At 36.7% G+C, this 21,003-nt stretch overlaps 1 protein-coding gene across 7 annotated transcripts in view; it reads left to right on the forward strand.

Moving 5' to 3' along the window:
- The window catches only part of LRRC4C (leucine rich repeat containing 4C), a 1,189,416-nt gene that overhangs the window by 237,054 nt on the left and 931,359 nt on the right, over positions 1-21,003 (forward strand). For 5 of the 7 annotated variants that reach the window (XM_053203287.1, XM_053203288.1, XM_027072859.2 and 2 more), the window contains exon 2: positions 17,760-17,942. The exons of 1 other annotated variant lie outside the window; for it this stretch is intronic. The gene's annotated coding sequence lies outside the window, so the exon portion shown is untranslated. Of the gene's footprint in view, positions 1-14,414; positions 17,943-21,003 lie in introns of those variants that run through there. One more of the 7 variants, XM_053203282.1, reaches the window with a different exon arrangement.

The following is a 21,003-nucleotide window of genomic DNA, read 5'->3' on the forward strand; positions in this document are numbered from 1 at the left end:
AGGTTATAGGTATGGTTAAGAGAAAGAAAACAGAATTGAAAAATTTCATTACATTACTGTATCAACCTAAAGTTCTATAATCTTAAAAGGAATGACTTTTAAAAAACAGAAACAAAATACTACATCTTAGAGAGTTAAATCAGAATGGTTTCTCCTTAGAATGATTTTGAAAGGTGAGGGGATAATTATGCTCAGAACTAAACAATTCATGAGAAATTCAGCAAAAGAAAATGATAAAGTTGAGGCACATTTAAATAACTCTTTCCTCATTGGTCAAAAGTGGGCATTGGTATAGCAAAGCCAAAATAAAATACAACCAGTTAATTCCGGAATATTTGAGGAATCCCTACTGCCACTGAAGAGGCTCACTTTCCCTTTCACTGCCTGTGTCCACACTAAGCATAACTGACAAAATGGGCCATTCTTCCTTTGGAAAGATCCTCTCCACGGACCATATAGAAAAAAGGAAGGAGCGAACAGAGTTGGGGTCAAATTCATCTGAGCTCTGCCAAAAGAAAAGTGATATCTACAAAGCTTTTCTTAAAAGTCTAATCAAACAGCATCACCATTTTCATGTTCATCTTCTGGAGTGAGGAAGCAGGTGTTGGCAAAATTTGTTTGTAATACCCATGGCTGTTCAACCTTTATGTCCTATCCCTCATACCCTTTGTTCCTGCAATCATATCTTGTCCTTATATTCCTGGCTTCCCATTGACTTGGTGGTAATCCCTTTATATTATGTCTGTTTGACTTCCTGTTGCCATCTCATAAACATTTACTTTTGACCTGGCCACAACTTTAGAGTTTAGTTTATCTTTCCTTATCCACATTTCTTACATTCAGCATATTGCATGATTGCATTTAAAAACAGGCCTTCAGGGCACCTGGGTGGCTCCATTAGTTAAATGTCCAATTCTTGATTTCATCTCAGATCATGGTCTCATGGATTTGAGTTCTAGCCTTGAATTGGGCTCTGCGTTGACAGTGCAGAGCCTGCTTGGAATTCTCTCTTTCTCCATCTCTGGCCCTCCCCTGATCACACACACTCTCTCACTTAAAAAAAAAAAAAAAAGAAACTTAAAAAACAAACAGGCTTTATTGGAAAGTGTTACTGTTTCTAAAAAATGGATTGGTTAAAAAAAAATAACAAAAAAGAATGGCTTGGTCATTCTGGGAAACATCTCTTGGAAGATTTGAAACCCAGGGTATGATGGGTCACCACGAACCACCTATTCATCCTGGGTAGCTACAGAAATCTGTATCTAAATAGGCATTTGAATAATGTTTTACTTTGGAGAAAAAATGGGGTCTCTAATATTCTTACTAATTTTTAGAGAAACAGCATTTAATACCATCAACACTAAGGTACTTAGGATAACCTCTAATCCCATTTAACAGCTTAGAATACTTAAGTTAATGACTTCCCAGAACTTGAAAAGGAAGGTAATTATACAACCTGGGCAAAGCCACAGGTTTAATGACTTCTAGTCCATGACTTGGCTCAGCAACATAGTGACTCCTTCTAGCTTCTCCACCAGTAGTTTTGGAACAAAGAGAGTAGATCTCAACGCATACATTTTGGGGACTGTTTCCCATCTAAAGAGAATAAAGTCCCATGTTTCACTGTGGTATTTGAAAGACTTGAACATTTTTATGGTATGTTTTTCTCCAACCATCTTCCAATAAAAACTGAACGCTATATGCCCCAATTATTCAGCAATGAGATCATCCCTTTGCAGGGTCCTTCATGATCCCTACTAGCATCAATTCAAAATCCATGTATGCAGAATGATGGTTTGGGGATATCCTTTTTGGTTTCTAATGCTGGTTTTCCCTAGAAGTGAAAAGACAGTCTTGCTTAATGCAGATTCTCATACGTATAAAACCTAAATGCTTTTAAAAACAGTATTCCACTACATAATTAGAACAATAGCCTCTTTCTCTTTGTTGCTCTCCTTTAATATTTTCAGAGAAGAAACCTCCCCTTCAGTGATCTGTGGTTTTTCAGGCTGTATGTTTCTAATTTGATTGATCTTTCTCACAGTCTGGTCTACTCATGCATTTTATCATTGTGATAGGGGCTCTCTGCATTTCTCTGATTTCTTTATATTTTCCCCAAAGCATGGCATCAAGAATTAGATTCGGTAATGCTTGGGGATAGCTGCAGTTACCTAAGACATCCTTCAGGCAACCGGGACTAATTTAGCCTAATAGCCTGCAAATCTCATGATATACAAAAACCTAAAGTTTTCCATTTTTCTTTGCTGTTTGTGCCAACATAAGACTGATTTCAAGGGCACACTTTTAAGGCTGGAGTAAATATTCATAGTCTAAGTGTTGTCATTTGATTTCTTTTAAGTAACAACCTGCTCTTTACTAATTGAAAATGTCATTTTCATATGGGCACATTTTTAGTGGCCTGAATGGGCAGAATTGTGTGAGGTTCTGACATTTCAAAATTTCAGCAACTAGAAGATTGTGGCAACCAGAATTATGCCTAACATTCATCAATTAATAAAGTTATTTGGACGAATGGATGAAATGAAGAGTAGATGAATAAATTTTCATTCATTCCATTAACAAATATTGAGGGCTCATTCTGTGTGAGGTACTATTCTTGTTGTTACGTATATATCAAGATATGAAACACACAAAAAGCTCCTCATCTTGGAGCTCATATTGCAGTCGGATGAAAAAGAAAAAAAAAAGAAGTTAATTATGTGAAAAATTATAAGAAAAAATAGCCAATAGGATGGAGTATGGATATGCGGTTTTAAACAGGATGCCCAGGGTATGTCTCAGTCAGAGGGTAACATTTGAAGGAAGTATGAAAGGGGGACTTGTTTGTACCTAGGAGGAGAGATTCTGGGTAGAATAGCCAGTTCAAAGGCTCTGAGTTGAAAGCATAACAGCAAGGCCACTCTATTTGGAATGGAGTATGAGAAAAGGGGAGAGGGATGAGAAGTAGAGGTGAATTTTTGTAGACCATTAACACTATTTTAGCAATTGCTCTAAGTAAAATAGAGAAATATGGGAAGATTCTGATAGGCAAGGAAGACTTTTCTAGGATGGTCCAGCAGGTTGGGGAGACATTACCTGTCTAGACCTAAAACTAGGTAATATGGGAAAGAGGCATTCTGAACCCTAGAATTCTATCCCTGTAAGCAATCTTACAGATTGCGATCATGCAGTTCAAGTGTTCTATTTTATAGGTTAGGAGATGGCTTAGGGAGCAATTTGGCTTGTGCAAGACCATGCTTGTTGAGTGCTAGTTATTTTGTTTTTACACCCAACCCTGGATCTTTATATGATAATTGTAAAGAGGTATAAGAAGAGAGAAATTTCTGGATGTTGATTTAACTTGTTGAGGTTAAGACTAAACCTTTGTGGCATGACAGACCTGTCATATCTATATTTTTGACATCTGTAGTCTAACCCATGATCATAAGAAGGAAGTTAAACATTATTAACTCATGGTCTCTTAAGCAAAAGGGGCACTGTACCTAGTTGCTAAAGTTTGTGTTCGTATCGCAGCCCAATTTTTAAATCTTGATCTGTAATTTGTTAGTTGTGTATCTAAGGCAGGTGGCATGACATGTCCCAGGCTCTGTCTCCTCATCTGTAAAATAGAAGGATTAATAGTAACCCATTCATAATTCTCTTGAGGTTGCAATGAGTTAGAGACCAACAATCTTATGTAAGTTTTTGATAGGTTATTGTAAGTGTTATTAAATTAAGTTATAGGTTATTGTAAGTGTTATTAAATTAAGTAAACATTCGTTGACATCTATATGGTTTCAGGCACTTGGACACATTAACGAATAAGCATTGTCTCTATGCTCAGAAGAGCCTAAGCAGTGAATGAGATGTCTTAATCGCAGTATTGTAATACATTAGCTAAATTGTAGTAAAAAGCTACGTGCGATTCAATGAGAGTGCAAAGAGAATTTCCCTTGCATGCATATTAACACATCAAATACATTGTTCAAAAAAATAGGAATTAGAAAAATTAGAGAAGTAAAAAAGTAGTAGAGGTTGTAATTTGTTGGTGAGACATAGACTTTTGTTTTTGAGAAAGAGTGACAGTTATATTAAGCCATGAGTTGTTGGTGGTATTTGTACACCTGGGGTTAAGTGGGGTATACAAGGTGAGCAAGTATATTAGCAAAGAAGCAGAGGTAAGAAAACAGGGTCTTATAAAGAACACATTAGGGATTTACATTACCACAAATGTACATTTTTTTTATCTCACCCCAAATATTCTGACTCAGTTGGTCTGGGTTGGGACCAAAAAATTGACATGTTTTAAGAAAGCATCACAATGACTGATACTGGTGATCCATGAGATACCATTTAGGAAAAACTGAACTACATCTAGAGTCCTTGAAGAGATTTCTGTGAAGGTAGGTTGGAGTTTGATTTGTGGGAGGCTTGCTAGCAGCTTCAAATGACAGCTAATATTTAGGTAGTTAACATTTTTAAAAGAGACAATGAAGTGATAAATAATAGAGAAAAAATATTGAAAGCACTGTTGACACTCTAGTAGAATGTAGAAATTAAAAAAAATTATAGTGAATCAGGGCTAATGCTTTTCCTTCACACCATCCGCATTCCTTAAAATGGTAATGTTCCTTTGAGATATTGATGGTGCTTTTGTTTCTTGCAGAAGATTTTCTGTCTTGGAGGCTGATGTGTCATGTGGCAGTTGCTACGGTAACTAGTTTAAGGAATGCCATTGAGTTACCAAGTAAATAGTCTTGTAAGGCAGATATTATAGCTGACATGTAAATTAAGGCTGCCCTATCTCTGTCAGCTTTTCTATTCTGAATTCCCTTGCTTTCCATATTTAAGAGAGATCTCCTTTCCCTTGCAAAAATCTCCCATTCTTAACTAGCAGAGCATCATTTGAATGCACAGTTGAAATTCCCTTGTTTCTCATTTTAGTATTCCATACCTGGGCATTGATACCCCAGTACTTCTCTGAGTTGACAATAGTAGATAATGAAGTTGGCATACATAAGCCCAATCAAAATTATTTGTGGTGATCAAGATTAGCAAACAGTAGTTTATGCTCTCAAAATTAAATAGGCCAAAATCTTCTCCCTGCTTTGGGGTGCTAATCTCTTTGACTTTCATTTAAATATTTATTAAAGCATTTGAGTAAACTCCAAACCGATGGCTAATAAATGTCTTGGTCTTACCTGCAGAATCTCTTTGGCTTCACATTGGGGTACACATGGGTAGTCCTCTTTCTGAGCAAGCACTTTATTTTGTATAACTGAATGGCCACAGTTGTCACTTCACTACCAAATTAGAGCACACATGGTCACCTTTTATTTACTAAAGTCATGGTAGTGTTTCAGGGACTTCACAACAATGTTAATGTCAAAATTATTGATATTTAACTCTGTGCAGGAAGGCTCGATTGATTTATTTGGGACAGGTATAAGATTCAGGCAAACCGTCCTTTCTTTCATATTCTTTTATTTCTCCTTCTAAATCGGGTCAGACATCCAGAAAACAATACATTTAGAAAACAATGTTTTCACAGTCCTATAAAATTTAACATTTTTTTTCAAAGTCACTATAAGAAATAAACTCATGAAGATTAATTTATATCTTCAAAAAAGTATAAAATATACAAATCAGGATATCATGTGCTCCCTCTATATAAAGTCCCATTGAATGATTCTTTTGGATTCTGATGACTGTAATAAATTTAGCAGTGTATCAGCTTGAGCTTTGATTTTTTTATTAATTGTTGAGAATTTTGTAATCTTTCCCAATTTCATTTTCACTGCATTTCTTTTCAATGGCTGTTGGAAAGTTAACAGCTTAGTTATTTGTACATGTAATAGATTGGTTTTGACTCTTTATTATTTGGGATAATTATCTCACCTCTATCAGTTAAAGACGTTGTTTGGTCAGGAGAAGCAGAGATTCATGAAGTGATTAAACAAAAGTTAGCCAAATTCCCCTTATAGAGCAATCAGTGGGTAGGAATTCAGGCTGATGTGACAGTTCCTTGATATCATCCGAAAGCCACGCTCTTTCTCCTTTTCTACTCTGATATTCTCAGTTCTGAGCTTCCATATTTGAGGTTAGTCCATGGTTAGTAGATGGATGGTGAGGCTCCATCTGAGAAGCCCATGTTCCAGGAAGAAGGTAGGAGTATGCTGAGAGGTGAAAGTCATATTTACATGGAGTTAATTCCCATTTTTCAAAGTAGTTTCCCAGAAGTTACATCTAGAAAATTCAACCTCTAATCCACTGAGTAGAATTTAATTAAATAGCCACTTCTACCTATAGGGAAGCCAGAGAAATAGAGCCAGGACCACGTTCTATGCCATGTGAGGCTCAGTCTCATGAACCAAGATCACAACCTGAACTGAAATCAAGAGCCGTTTGCTTAATGGACTGAGCCACCCAGGTGCCCCTCTTAAAATCTGTTTTTTAAGCAGATGGTATCTAAAAAATAATAATTTATGAAATAATAGCACTAATAGCTCACATCTGCTAAAGAACCGTTCTAAATATATTACCTAAATTTTCTCATTTTGTTATTTCAGATACATGATGAGGTAAATTCTAATTTTATCTTCATTTTACCAATGAATCCATTGATATATGAGTTTAAATACCTTGCTGATGTCACCCAGCTAATACATGAAAAATACGGGTTTGTAACTCTTCTATTTCTTTACTGACAGGCTCCCTGCTCATTAATTTATATATTCTGTCATCTTACATATAAATGAGTTGATCTGTATTCCTTTACATCCTGTGCTGGGGGAGGGAGTTTTGGTTTTTGCTTTTCTCCCACCATAGCTGAGATAGTCAAAAACTTTTAAGCAATTCTACCTTCCTTTTACCTGTACCTTCATTCAATTCTTCTACTAATTCTTCCACCCCTACCTTCATTTCATCTGGCAACGTCAAGCCCTGGATATCTGGGAGACGACAAACTGAGTTGGAGATACCATACTGTCATTTAGAGTATTTGAATCCGTGCTTGTAAACTCATTCAGTATCTTACCTTTGACCATACTGGAAATTCTTCTGGGAGTAGTGATGGTGTTTGTTTATGTCACATGTGGTTTTGTTTCCAGTTTTATGTACATAACCAGCATTTCATTCATTCATTCATTCATTCATTCATTCATTCAACAAATTGTCATTAAACCACTCTTAGGTTTCCAACACTGTTCTAGGAGCTGGTGTTACAGCAATGAACAAAGTCTCTATCCTTGTGAAGCTTATTGTATACTGTGTGCATGGGTGAAATGTAGGCTAAAAAATGTGGAATATTTCAGGGCACCTGGGTGGCTCAGTCAGTTAAGCATCCAACTCTGGCTCAGGTCATGATCTCAGTTCGTGAGTTCAAGCCCCGTGTCGGGCTCTATCTGTGCTTACAGCTCAGAGCCTGCAGTCTGCTTTGGATTCTGTCTCATTCTCTCTCTGAACCTGCCCCACTCCTGCTCTTTCTATGTCTCTCAAAAATAAAATTAAAAAAATGTGGAATATTTCAGGTGATTGTAATGATAAGTGTAAAAAAGAAGGGAAAGGGAGATAGAGAAAGCACTGGGGTGGGGGACATAGGAGATGGCTACATTTTCTCCTTTTTAAGGTGACCTTGGATGAGAGACCACCAGGGTAAGAATGAGCAAGCCATGTGTATTTCTGAGAAGAACATCACAAGAAAAGGGAGCAGCAGGTGCAAAGGCCTTTGAGGGGAGAGTATGTGAGGGTGTTCCAGGAACAGCAAATAGCATATAGTCAACACATCAATAAGCCCAGCTAACAGGTGCAGATCTTTGAAGGATAAAGAAGAAATTCAGCTGTGAGGTTATTATTTCTAGTTCAAGTCTTCACCTAGCCTCCAAATCTAATCTTAGAAATAATGTAAATGGTGCAAAAGCTAAAAAGCAAATGGAAAAATAAAGAAAGCACTTGTGAGTGTGAATCTCCCTTTCATTCTCATATTCTCAGGCAATCATTGCCTTCCTCACTGGAAGTATCTTCTTTGGCAGTGAAGGGTAACATTTCTTGCATGATAATGGCAGAGCAAATGAGAATCACAGTGTTAGGGGCTTTACATGAAACCACTGTCCTAATTCATTCTTTGAGCAAACCTGCAAGGTCACCCATCTGTTTTATAGGTGGGTTCAGGGAGATTGTTGCTCAAGGTTCCAAGAAATCTTGAGCAGGGACCTGAGTAAATGTAAGGACAGGCTATGCAATAATCAGGGGAATATCGTTGCTGTAGAGAATAGCAATTATATTGGTTTCGAGTCAGGGGCATGTTAGACATGATGTGTGTTTGGAAAGGCTGGAGTCCAGCTAATAAAAAAAAAATGTATTTTCAATGAAAGCCTTGGGAAAATTTTTTGGGAAAGTCTAAATCATGGAGAAAGAAATAAAATCAAGTCTATAATATGTTGCTGTAGTTATAACTCCAAATTGTGCTGAGACCACGAAGTTTATTTTATTGCCTTTTATTGTTTTGTTATTCCTGTAACCAATTTTCTTTCTCTGTAAATACATTGTTTCAAATATTTACTAAATACCTACTGTTTACCAGGCACTGGCTATTTGCACATTTGTTAATATTTGAATTTAGATAGTACCTCAAAATGCATTCAGCCTAAGGGGATTGAATCAAAAGAATAAATGATTCCACCTGAATACTTAAAACACTCCACTGGGAGGCAGAATATTTATACATTTAACTGCCATATAAGAGAGATGATATGAATCGTCTAAATAAGGTTGATATCAGTATAGACTCCAGTAATACTAGTCTTCTTGGAAGAGGAGGAATTTAAGTTTTTTGATATTTGGTGTCCTTTCAACCACTTTGAATACAAATCTACTTAGTCAGTTTGTAATCAATTTTGCATATATATTGGTTGGTACATAGAGAAGTAAGTTCTTTTTAAGAAGTCAACTTTAGGGGCGCCTGGGTGGCTCAGTTGTTTAAGCATCCAACTTCAGGTCATGATCTTGCGGTTTGTGAGTTTGAGCCCTGCATCGGGCACTGTGCTGACGCTTCAGAGCCTGGCGTCTGCTTTGGATTCTGTGTCTCCCTCTCTCTCTACCCCTACTTCACTCATGCTCTGTCTCTCAAAAATAAACATTAAAAATGTTTTTCAAAAGTAAATTTTAAAGGAGGGAGGAAGACTATAACAACTTCAACATGGAAACAATTTATTATTAATTTTACTTGCTTACTAAGTCATGATCTACAACCATTTAGGAAAGTATAGAGATAAAATTGTACAAAATTGTGTTTTCTTCTCTGGTATCTGAAACTTCTGTCAGAATGATATGAATGCTTGATAAATTTTGAAAAGGAAAGCCATTCTATATTCTCAGATCTGAATAGAGTCACAGAACAAAACCTTTGTTTAGCTTATCAGTTATACATATATAAAATAATAAATAGCTATTGATGATAAATTAAAAATACTGAGGTGTCTAAAAAAATGGTCATCCCAACCCTGCCAGTCCTGCAATCCAGAAATAATAGTTAACATTGTGGTCTATTTTATTCCAGACTTTGATCCTTATGTAATTCATTTTACACATCAGTCTCCCGTAACTCAAACTGAATGCAAAATTCTATTTCCTAAAGTTATCATTTAAATATAGAACACATAGTTTTGCTGTGTTTTTAGACACACACTACTGTGGTTTTTACAACTAAAATTTTCAAATCAAAGTACTTGTAGCTGATATTCAATGTTAAGACGTTTCTAGTTTTTGAATAGAATATTATAAATAAGTCTGATATTAACAAACCTTTTCCCCTAAGGCTGAAATTTCATGATGTCTTTTATGTGATTCTTTCCTTGATTTTTTCCAAGAGAGGAATGGCTATTTTACTTGAACATTCTTAACCTTTTGTTTTCACTTCTTCAGGTTATTTGCAACACAGGAATTATTTCTTTTAGTACAAGTAAAAAGATGTTGAAAATATTTTTTTTATTTCCTTCAAATATTTAGCACATTCTAAGTATTGTCTAAATATTTGTTGAAGTCTAAAAGAACAGTTAAGAAATATGATTGGTCTTTTATTTAGCTTTTATTTCCAGGACTCATTGTCAACAGTCACTTGTTTTGACAATTGCCCAGGAGATTATATTTCCTCCAGGTTAAATACAGAGTTGTTGAAATTCAAACATAAGCTCATTCAATGAAGGCTCTTATAATTGGCAGAAATTGACTTAACTAAACATTAGCCTTGGCAAAATAAATTTGAACTGGCAGCCAGTTCACAAAATTGCTAATTGTTCTTACTTGAATGTGTATCTTAGTTGGCATTCAGTCCTTCACTATGACATGCATATAGTCAATCTCATATCCTTTTAATATTATTTAAACTTTAGTTCTCTGAACTACTCAAAAGTATTATTCAAAAGTTAAATATTTTATGTCTTTTAGTTAATGTATAACTTATACTAACATACCAAAGAATGAGAAGATCTCAATCCCTGTGTCTCTATCTCTATACAGAGACTTGATCTCTCTATGTATACACTCATAGACTCATATCACTCGTATACTCGTATCTCTCACTATACACTTGTTTAGTCAACTAATATTTCCAGAATGTAGGTGGTGGTCTTGGACACAGGACTTTTGAAATATGGTCCCTATCTTAAAGTGTTGGGTCTGAGTCAGGGATGATTACATCCCTCCACCCTCTGGGGACATATTACAATATTGGGAAACAGTTTTGGTTGGCCTGTCTGATGAGGTGTGGGTTGGATTAATATCTAGTGGTTACAGGTTAGGCAAGCTGTTCAATATACTGCAATGCACAAGACAGGCCACACAACAAACAATTATCTGGTCTAATATATCACTATCGTTGAGGTTGAGAAACTCTGTCTTAAAAGATCTCACAGTCTCAGAGTAGGAGGCACGCATATTATTATAACAATGGAATTAAGATTGTAAGTACGAAGAATGACTATTTATGGCAGAGATACAAAGGAGGATATTGTCAATTTTCCCTGGAAAAGACTGAAAGATTTTAGAAAGTAATGTAGAGCTGAAGGGGATAAGAGTGGGCAAGGAGAAATCATTTCAGGGAAAGAAATAACTTGAGCAACGTTATGGCAATGTGGCATTACAGATGCCTTAATTAAGCTGGAGTTCAAAGTGGTGTTATGGAGCCTTGTTAATAGTAAATCTAGACCAGTAGTCAAAGACTCAATGATCAAGATGCACTTTTGCAAGCTGAAGAGTTTAGACGTTATCTTATAGGCAAAATAAATCTATTGGAAAGATGCATGGTATAAAATATGGTGTATTAGTTATTTTTTTAATAGAGAAAAAATACATCCAACAGCCAAGAGAAAACTAAATGAAAACAAAAATGATTAGAGGCATGGGTGTTAATTAATTACAGTACAAGTTAAAAGTCCTGAGAGGCTGCTCTGTCTAGCAAGAAGTAGGGTTGAAGGTAGCTGATGTGTAATGGAAATACTATGGAGGGTTAAAGGATGGAATTTGCCTCTCCACTGAATGTAGGAGTTGAGATACTAAATCAGAATTTTAAAAAATGAGTTACTTGTAACAATGACAGTAGACTAGTTTTTTCAACTGGATCGTCAGAAGAGATGACTGATCCTCTGAAAATACTAATATTTAATTGTCAAGCAGAGAAAGAGAAAATAACATTTCCATTCTATAATAAGTAGTCAGAGGTATGATGGGGACAATCGAGATGGCACAATGAGAGCATAAGGGTCTCTGGTCAATATGTGAAATGAAGGTGATGCAGGAGAATTCAATTTCCACTCCCAATTGGCTAAATTATGAAGGAAGTAGTTTTGAAATATTACCCAGGGTAAAGAATCAAGAAAGAAGACTCTGTAGATTCCAGAGGGAAGAATGATTCAAGGCAATAGCAATAATCAGAGGTCCCTATTCTTACAGTTACCAGAACTGGGAGACAGCCCCTAAATGCTGGGTCTGACACTTAGTACCCTCAGAGAGTAGCTCAGGCCACAGGCTCCGTACACGAGGAGATTGGACGTATATTACCTACTAAAAGGTTTGAGACAGGGAGTTATTCTGCTGTGTCCTTGACAGTAGGACTAGGAAAACTCTGAACACTAGCCATTAAGTTAAAATGAGTCATTTTGGGGAAACTGGCAATATGAAATAGCTCTAAGCAAACCTGTGAGTTCCACATGTCTCTGGCTTATATAGTATAAGAATGGCAAGTAGAGAAAATAACAAGATTCCTAATATAAACACACTGAAGCTAATGGCACAACAAAGAAAGGAATATGAACTGGCACTCAGTGGGGGCTGCTGCCACCTGGGGCTCCTGAAATACCCCTGCATCAGTCTGCTCAGGCTGCCATAACAAAAGACCACAGCCTCGGTGGCCTAAACAACAGACATTTATTTTCTCTCATTTCTAGAGCCTGGCAATCCAATCATGTCATTGGTAGGTTTGGTTTCTGATGAGACCTCTCTTTTTGGCTTACAGATGGCCACCTTCACTCTGGGACTTCACATGAGGTTTCCACTGTGCACATATTCCTGGTATCTCTTCCTGTCAGGACACCGGTCCCATTGGACGGGGGCCCCAACCTTATGACCTTATTTAACCTTAACTATCTCTCCAGAGACGAGGAGAGAATGCAGTTCATAACCCCCAGGAAGATGACTTAAGGGCCAAATATTAAAGTCATAATAAGCTCATAGTAAAAAAAAAAAAAAAAAAAAAAAAAAAAAAAAAAAAACTCAGAAAATGCAACACACAGAATTCACAAGTTAGAACTAGAGATAATGGAACTATCTTGAGGAGACCTGAAAATACAGGTGTAAACATTTAAATAGATGAAAGAAAAAAAAATAAGCACAGACGTCAGACCCAGAGAAGGACCTCAATCTTGAGCTGTGGAGAATTTGAGTTGTTTGATGTGGAGATTTGAGCAAACACATCGGGAAAGATGTAGGTAAGTGTAGATAAGCATTAGTAACTTGGAAATAGATCTGAATAAATTAGCCAGACATGCAGCAGAGGTACAAAGATAGCATACTATAGAAAATACACAAGAGAATTTCCAGAAGAGGAGAATAGAGAGAAATGAAAGACATGATGGCTCAGTATTTTCCCAGACTGAAAAAGGATACCAGTCTTCAGAATGACTGAGTATACCATGTCCTTGACAGGATGATTTAAAACAAATCTACACCTAGATATATTGCAATGAAACTTCAGAACTCACACAAACAAAAAATCTTGGAAGCAATCAAAGATGAAATATCTATTACAATCAAAGGACTGAAAATTAGGGTTACAGAAGTTGTTCCAGTTATATGGGGACAAGAAACAAAGTAGAATGATAACTTTAAATGGTGGATGAAAAGCAAATGTTAAGAGAGAATTCTACACTCAACCAAAGTAGAATTCAGGAGTGGATTAAAAAATTATTTTAAATGCTCCCTAAAGCATACTGTGAGAGCTAAACATTTATACTCTCACTGAAAAAAAAATGATTAAGAGGAAATTGAACCCATTGTTTCCAAAATAAAGATAGGATATTGAGGAACTACTTTGATAAACATACAGGTAAATGGAAGCAAACTTGGGCTGTAAAAGTAACATGGATGATGGATGATGGATGACACATCTAATTTCTTGGTCATTTAAAAAAGGTATTTTACAAGGCACAAACAAGACAATGTGGTATGTTACAGAAAGAAATTTAGTATGAACCCTATTCAATTTGAGAGAAGATAAGACATACTGATTATTGGTAGATGTTTAAGCATGTATGTTTAGATTTTATGAGTGAACACTAACAGAAAAGGAAAAGGATATGTAGCATCTAGACAAAAGGAAAAAGGGGAGGAATAAAGAAGACTGTGTCAATATAATAGGATAAAAATGTGGACATGAGGGGCGCCTGGTGGCGCCGTCGGTTAAGCGTCCGACTTCGGCCAGGTCACGATCTCGCGGTCTGTGAGTTCGAGCCCCGCGTCAGGCTCTGGGCTGATGGCTCGGAGCCTGGAGCCTGTTTCCGATTCTGTGTCTCCCTCTCTCTCTGCCCCTCCCCCGTTCATGCTCTGTCTGTCTCTGTCCCAAAAATAAATAAACGTTGAAAGAAAAATTAAAAAAAAATGTGGACATGAAGGGTAGACGAACTAGAGAATCATTTTCTCTGTGAGGAAAGAGTAAAATTGGGGATGATTGCAAAGCGGTCTTCTATTCTTTCTAACAGTATATCAATCCTGGGGGGAAAATAACCCAATAAAGCAAAATAATTAATATTATTTAAGTCTGTGGATTGGTGAGATTTGTTGCTTATAATTATTTGGTGTATTCGTTATCCTTTGTTTTATGTATTATGTTACAAATTTCAAAAATGTATATTGGTATCAGATAAAACTGTGTTCTTACTCCATATCTTTTATTTGCTGTGTAACTTGGGTGAAGTTCTTCAACCTGTTAAGGTTGCACTTGCTTAATTTTTAAATGTGTATAATAATACAATATTCTCTACCTTCCGGGGTTGTTTTAAGAATGTAAAAGTGTATGGCGTAGTACTTGGAGAAAACAATGCATCTAATGTATGGCAATTTGGTGGGAATAAAGAGGCAGCAGCAGCATAAAACCAAAGGAGAAGAGTGTTTTTAAATAAAAAAGGAAGTATTATCTGTTATATACCTAAGCAAAATGTTCAAATTACTGATATTAACCATTGGACTTAACTCTTACAAGGTCATTGATGAAGTTTCTCTGAGAAGTCTGGGGGGGATCGGTGGGAACAGAAGACTGCAGGCATGGGTTGAAGAGGAGAGAAGACAGATAAGAAAATGCTTGCAGCATATTGTTTGAAACAAGGAGGCAAGGCAAAATCATATACTTATTTATAGAAGCAAGAGAAAAAAAACAGATTTAAACTTGGAGACTGCAAATGTGAACTATTTTAAATAGTTTGGTCGTGGAGGAAAATAGGTCAGTGACTAGAGATAAACAGAGGGTGTGTGTGTGTGTGTGTGTGTGTGTGTGTGTGTGTGTGTGATGCTGGTAAGGATTTTGGCATGTTAACAGACTGAAAGGAGAAACCCAGTAGAGGGGGGAAATGTGAAAAAATAGGAACAAAGGTAGAACACTGATGGATCAAAGTCCTAGAAGGGACAGGAGGGGTTGGGATCAAGAACCTAAGATGGAAGAGTTGGCCTTAAGCAAGTGAGAATCACTTGTTCTGAGATTAGAGGAAGTTGAATGTGGCATTTTTGTTATTTTGTTGTTGTTGTTTGTGTGCTTCTTCCGATCAAGAGTGAGACTCAGGCATGGAAATCCTCCATGAGGGATGTTTCACAGGATGGAAATATTGGATTCAGACCCAATTCTTCTCTAAAAGAGGTTTTCTGTATGTGGAACAATCATTGTTTGAGACTTCAAATGACCACACTCATTTCAGAAAATCATGAAAGGTACACAGAGGGGATGATGTGCGAAAGTTACTGGCTAAGCCTTTTGGGAAATAAACAGGAACCAAAACTGCACATTTCCATGTCCTCTAAAAAACCAGCTTTCCAAAAATAGACTCATACAAGCTATAGTCACAGTTGAATGTCATGTTTCTATTATTGTGATGACATAAAATCATTAAACCACTGCTAGTAGTAAAAGCAGTCATGTCTGGTAATAGAACCAGTGCCCCTTCAAAGGGAATTGCATTTTAAATGACACATGGAGAGCAATGTCCTCTGGAGGGGAGGGGCATTGACTGAGGTTTTACTTCCATGGTGATTTATTACATGCCTTCCTCTGGTATTGGTGGACTACTCAAACACTTGGTTCTGAATAGTGGTGTCAAAGTTTTAGAGAAGTTTTCAAAAAATATTTTTAATCATTTGCTCGACTTTTAATCATATTTCCTGTTTTTAAACAACTGAGAAAAATGCTAAAAGTTTCTATTATCAACCCCCTTCCATTAATCAGTCTCTCAAGGATCTTTGGACTTCTCTTTATGTCTTCTCCTTATTCCTATCACACAAGCAGACTTATGAATACTTACTTTGCATCATCTCAGTTAATGTTCACACAACCCAATGAGATAGATTTGGCCATGGAGAAATGAGTGCAACTGACATTTCACGATGAAATTCAATCTTCCCAGTATCAATTGGGATTCAAATTCAGTTCTGAATTTTAAAAAAATGAAATTTAAAAGAGACATTGAATTAAATGTCTCTTTCAAGTTCAGAACCTATTAAAAATGGACAAGGAAGTTTTGACTTCCTCAGGCTTTCAAATATCAATGTCATTGTCAGGAAAGTTGTACTGAGAAATAGTGTTGTGTATAAGGTCAAATCAGACTTACTGCCATGCCCCTAAAACTGGACCCTGGGGCACATGGTCAGAGGTATGGGCACAGAACCAGTTAATTGCATATAGGACTAGAACCCGCCTCTTACCTTTCAAGAATAGATGGTACAGGTGTACTGATCTTATACAATAGAGCCATTCCTCTTCTTTTGGTGAGGGAAATGGTCAGGGCCTTAGGATTGGCTTCTAGCCAACACTTCCAAGAGAGATGAATGTATTATGTAAGGAAATGGATGATTTCCTCTGGATATGGCACGTACTTTATTTTTTTCCATAGCATCTCATTCTATTAATTGTATTCATTTAATACACTTCAGAGTCTCATTCTCTTTCACATAATGAGCTTCTTAAGAACAACAAGTGTGTTGATCAAACCAGGAAAAAACACCAGAAGCTCACACACTGGGATTGATAAAAGAACATTGGAGACATTCACAGTGGTGGGTGTCTTTGCCCTCCAATTTCCCACTGTATTTTGGGGGCAGCACACAAGGTTCTAGCAAATGTAAGCGCTAGACTCCAGGAGGCTTTTCAGAAACAAATTAGGAAAGAGTAGCCCCTCCCCTGGCACGATTAAGAGCTGGTATCCATCAACTGTCTTAGCTCCAAGTCCCGTGCTGCCAATTGTACAGCCATAGTTGTGAGAACATAAGCCTCTTCTCCAACAGGATCAGTGTGCTGCCGGGTAAGCCTTAGAGTTCCAGCTCTTTGACCCATTTGACCGTTGCTGAATCTACTACCTTGGCATCTTACCAGAATTGATTGCTTAAGCATTTTACTGGAGCTGATTTCCACATGCTTTTCAGGAGACCAGATCCTCCTTTGGGAGACTGGCAGTGCAAGGCGTAAGTTTTGGCCAAGCCAGTTCTTCTCAATGTTGGCCTGATTTGTCTTTTTATTTCTCCATGGTGCTTAGTACAGTGTCTTGTAAGGGATAACTTTTGAATGAGGGGATAATGAATAGATTAATGAATAAATAAATGAGTAATTGTGTAGGAAGAAATATAGGCACTGGGCTATCTCTCCTTCACATCACCTCTCTTTCCTCCTTTTTGAAAGGCATCTAGAGACTAAGCTGAAGTCTGCTTTGTCTCTTCTTCATGATAAATTTCTCCGACCTGAAACCCAAACTTAACTCAGTCATCAAATAATCCCTATCATATTGGCAACAGAGTCGCTGATTATAGAACAGGGGCTCTCTAGGTCTCTTAATGAAAGCCCTCAAGTTTATTTTTTAGTTCCTTTTAAGATGTTATATGATCTCCTTATTTGTGCTAAAAATCCCCTGGAATTAAATCCTAAATTTTAATAATAGTTAGCATTTTGGGATGTTCACCATGTGCGGGTACGGGGATAAACACTTGACATAGATTATCTCATTTAATCCTCACAGAAACCAAATGAAGTGTTTACTATCATTATCCATATTTGATGAAGAGGATACTGAGATTCACAGAGAATTAACTTGTCCAAAATCATCTAATACCGGGTAATCACAAGTGAATGAGCCGAAAGCACACACAGACGCCGGGAACAGACTGTCACTGAGGGGAAAACTTACAGAGAACAGGTGCAGGTGAGCAATCTTCTCAATGGCAGTTGCACAGGGAACTGGAGCACCAGACATCAGACTGGGGAGTCATCCCAGGCTTCAGTTGTGGGCCTCAAAGCTGCATGGTTGGAGAAATATCAGCCCTTCCTCTAGGACAGTTTAGAGCTGAGGTCCAAACTTTATGTTTGCAGTTTCACGATGTAGCAGAATTGTAGCTTCCCACCCTGATCTTCTACCTTAACATTTATAATGGAGAGTTCACCATCCTATCCCATATTGTGATCACACTCCATACCCCAACCTTTGTGTTTATAGTTGTATAGGGTTGGAAATTTTTGAACTTCAGCTCTAATCATTTTAGCAGAATGTCTGTCTGAAGTACTCATTTGTAAACAGTTTCCATATCTTCTGGGGTTTGATTTCCAAATGATCTCACTCTTTAATAGGAGGGGGAGTGGCAGATGACTCTCTGAGAAGCCAGCGTATTGGGTATCCAGGTCAGGAAAATTAATCCTTGGCTATGACCTAGCCATTAAATGGTGGGACTTTTATTCATGTACTTTAGTCTGATACCAGAGTGTCCCCAGCATTAAATAATGTGCAATAAAAACTTGATAGAACTATCTGTATGTGTATTTCAAGTAGCATCATAGTGTACATACATGCTTTTCCAGCTGTATGTCTTTTGTCACCCGTTTCCAGTGGACAATTTGAAATATTTATGTAGTATTCACCTATGGCTAGACCTTATAACTTACCATTATGGTACTTTACGGTTCATTAGAATGTGAGATTTAATTTGGCTATGAGTTACTTAAAGAGGACATGTTGTTGACGATGGAATTGATAGGCTTATCCCCTGGGATTTGAATGAGGATGGATGAGGACAGGGGAATTCCTAAGAGGTAGGGTTCCATTGAGGGGATGATGAGCCCAAATACAGAGTTTGTGATTTCTGTGCTGGGTGTGGGTAGGTTTAGGAGATTTTGAACTAGAGTTAATAATATTTAGAACTTGTATCTGTGTCATTTATGTGGTTACAGGGTTATTTGTGACATTGAATATTATTTGTGTATGTCTCAATATCTAAGTTCATTCTTTCCAGTATTCCTCAGTTCAACTTTATACATTTATAAAATTTATAAATATAAAATGTCTTGAGATCAGAGAAATTGTCAGTAATTTAATACTGAAAACATCTTTACTTCAAATATGAGGTTCTTGACGTCAGAGCTGTGATCTGTTTTGCTAATTGCTGTAAATACCCCATACATAGATACTAGTTAGAGCAAAGTTGTCACTCCATGAATATTTATTATTTGAATAAGGAAAGTAAGGAACACTCTTTTGCTATGAAAATTAATTATTGAATCATTTGAATTTTCTTGGAATACGAAGGTATTGCTTTTAGTTATGTATATTTATTAAAACAGAAGTGAAGGAAAAGATTATCATACCACAAATTCTTTATGTGTGAATATAATGAGATGGAAAAGGTGATCGTCTTTTCTTATTTACCACATCCAAACCATTTGGTTTTCAATGGGAAGGTCCAATATTTCCAAGATAATTTTTTTAAATGCTGTGATTACACATACTTCCAGATTTATAAAAGTATGTATATATAGACAGGTAGATATATGGGGGGGGATGGTTTATGATTTGAAAAGTATACTCATCTCTGGAGATCATCCATTGTTGTGTCTGTATAACTTCTTCCCCTGCACAGAAGAAACAAAAAGAAGGGAAAAAAACATGTTCAATAGGAAGGGATGAGATAAATCCCTAATTTCATAGCTCTGCATGTAATCCCAACTCATCAGAGTATGGAATGAGTAAAGTAAGATAATAATCTGATATTTTCCCTTGTCAACATTTCCAGTCTAAGGCTATAGGCAGAATATTAAGCCACAGGGTGTGACGGTTCTGGCCAACAGTACTATGACAAATAAATAGAAACTCCTTCAGGCTATGAAAACATAGTGGTTGTAAACACGGCTACACCTTTCTGTTGAAGCACGCATATATCCAACTGAACGTCAAGAAGGTGCGAAGATTTCTTGAGGAGTAGTTGAAGGCAGTCTTCTGATTTTGATTTTTGTAAATTTGCTCCGGTGTTCTTTTTTTTTTTTTTTTTTTTTTTTTTTTCCTTTTCCTGGCCCTTATCCATTTGACTTTCTTCCCGATGACCCTCTCTCTGACTTTCTTTAGGTAATGTGAAAATACTGACTATAGACATGCCCAGGGTGAAACAGATCTTCATCCCCAGTGAACTCCAAATAGCAACCTTCTCTTCTCGTTCCCAGGGGAATTTCCGTAGTCTTGTTAGAAGCATTTCTGCTGTACTATAATGTCTCAAGAAAAGAATAATGAACAAATACTCTCATTAACTACATTTTAGTGGGCTTTGTTAAAGTCAGATCACCCCAGTCTCAAAGTGGAAACAAAAACAGAAATCTTGACTTAACAAATGAAGCACACATTTAAAATTAAGATGATTTGTAGTCAGAGTAATATACTCAAAACAGGATAGCACCTTTCAGTGAATTTTAAACCTTTTAGATCTAGTGGCTTTTTTTTTTTTTGTAAAACATGCTAATGGACTCTATTCTTAAAATAGATATTTACACAAAATAAAATCTACAGAAAATTAAAGATAACTTTGAGAGACATATTTGATAAAGACTTTTAATATATCCTATAGAAATGTCTAGATATCACATTAAGACCCCCACATTGTTTCAGTTTATTGCCAGACCATTGAAATTAGTGCATCATAAGACCATGGCATACAGTGAGTGGGTTACACATGTGCTGAGGTCATAAATTCCTTTCTGCTTTCAGACAGTAAGGTAAGGTCAAGGGCAACTAAACCTCAAGATCTTTCTCCTCCCATTGTGAACAAGCATGATGGTTCTCCCTAGTAAGTCAAAGAAGTCTTATTTTCTATGTGATCCTTAATATGAAATAGGTTGAACACAGTGGTAAAGAATTATTCACTTATTCTTTTAGTGGATGTTTATTGAATACCTCATATTAATTATGAACCGGTGAATTAGCTATGATTGTGGTAATCAAAGTGGCT

This window comes from Acinonyx jubatus, chromosome D1 (assembly GCF_027475565.1).
Source record: "Acinonyx jubatus isolate Ajub_Pintada_27869175 chromosome D1, VMU_Ajub_asm_v1.0, whole genome shotgun sequence".
In the NCBI taxonomy this organism is placed as follows: domain Eukaryota; kingdom Metazoa; phylum Chordata; class Mammalia; order Carnivora; family Felidae; genus Acinonyx; species Acinonyx jubatus.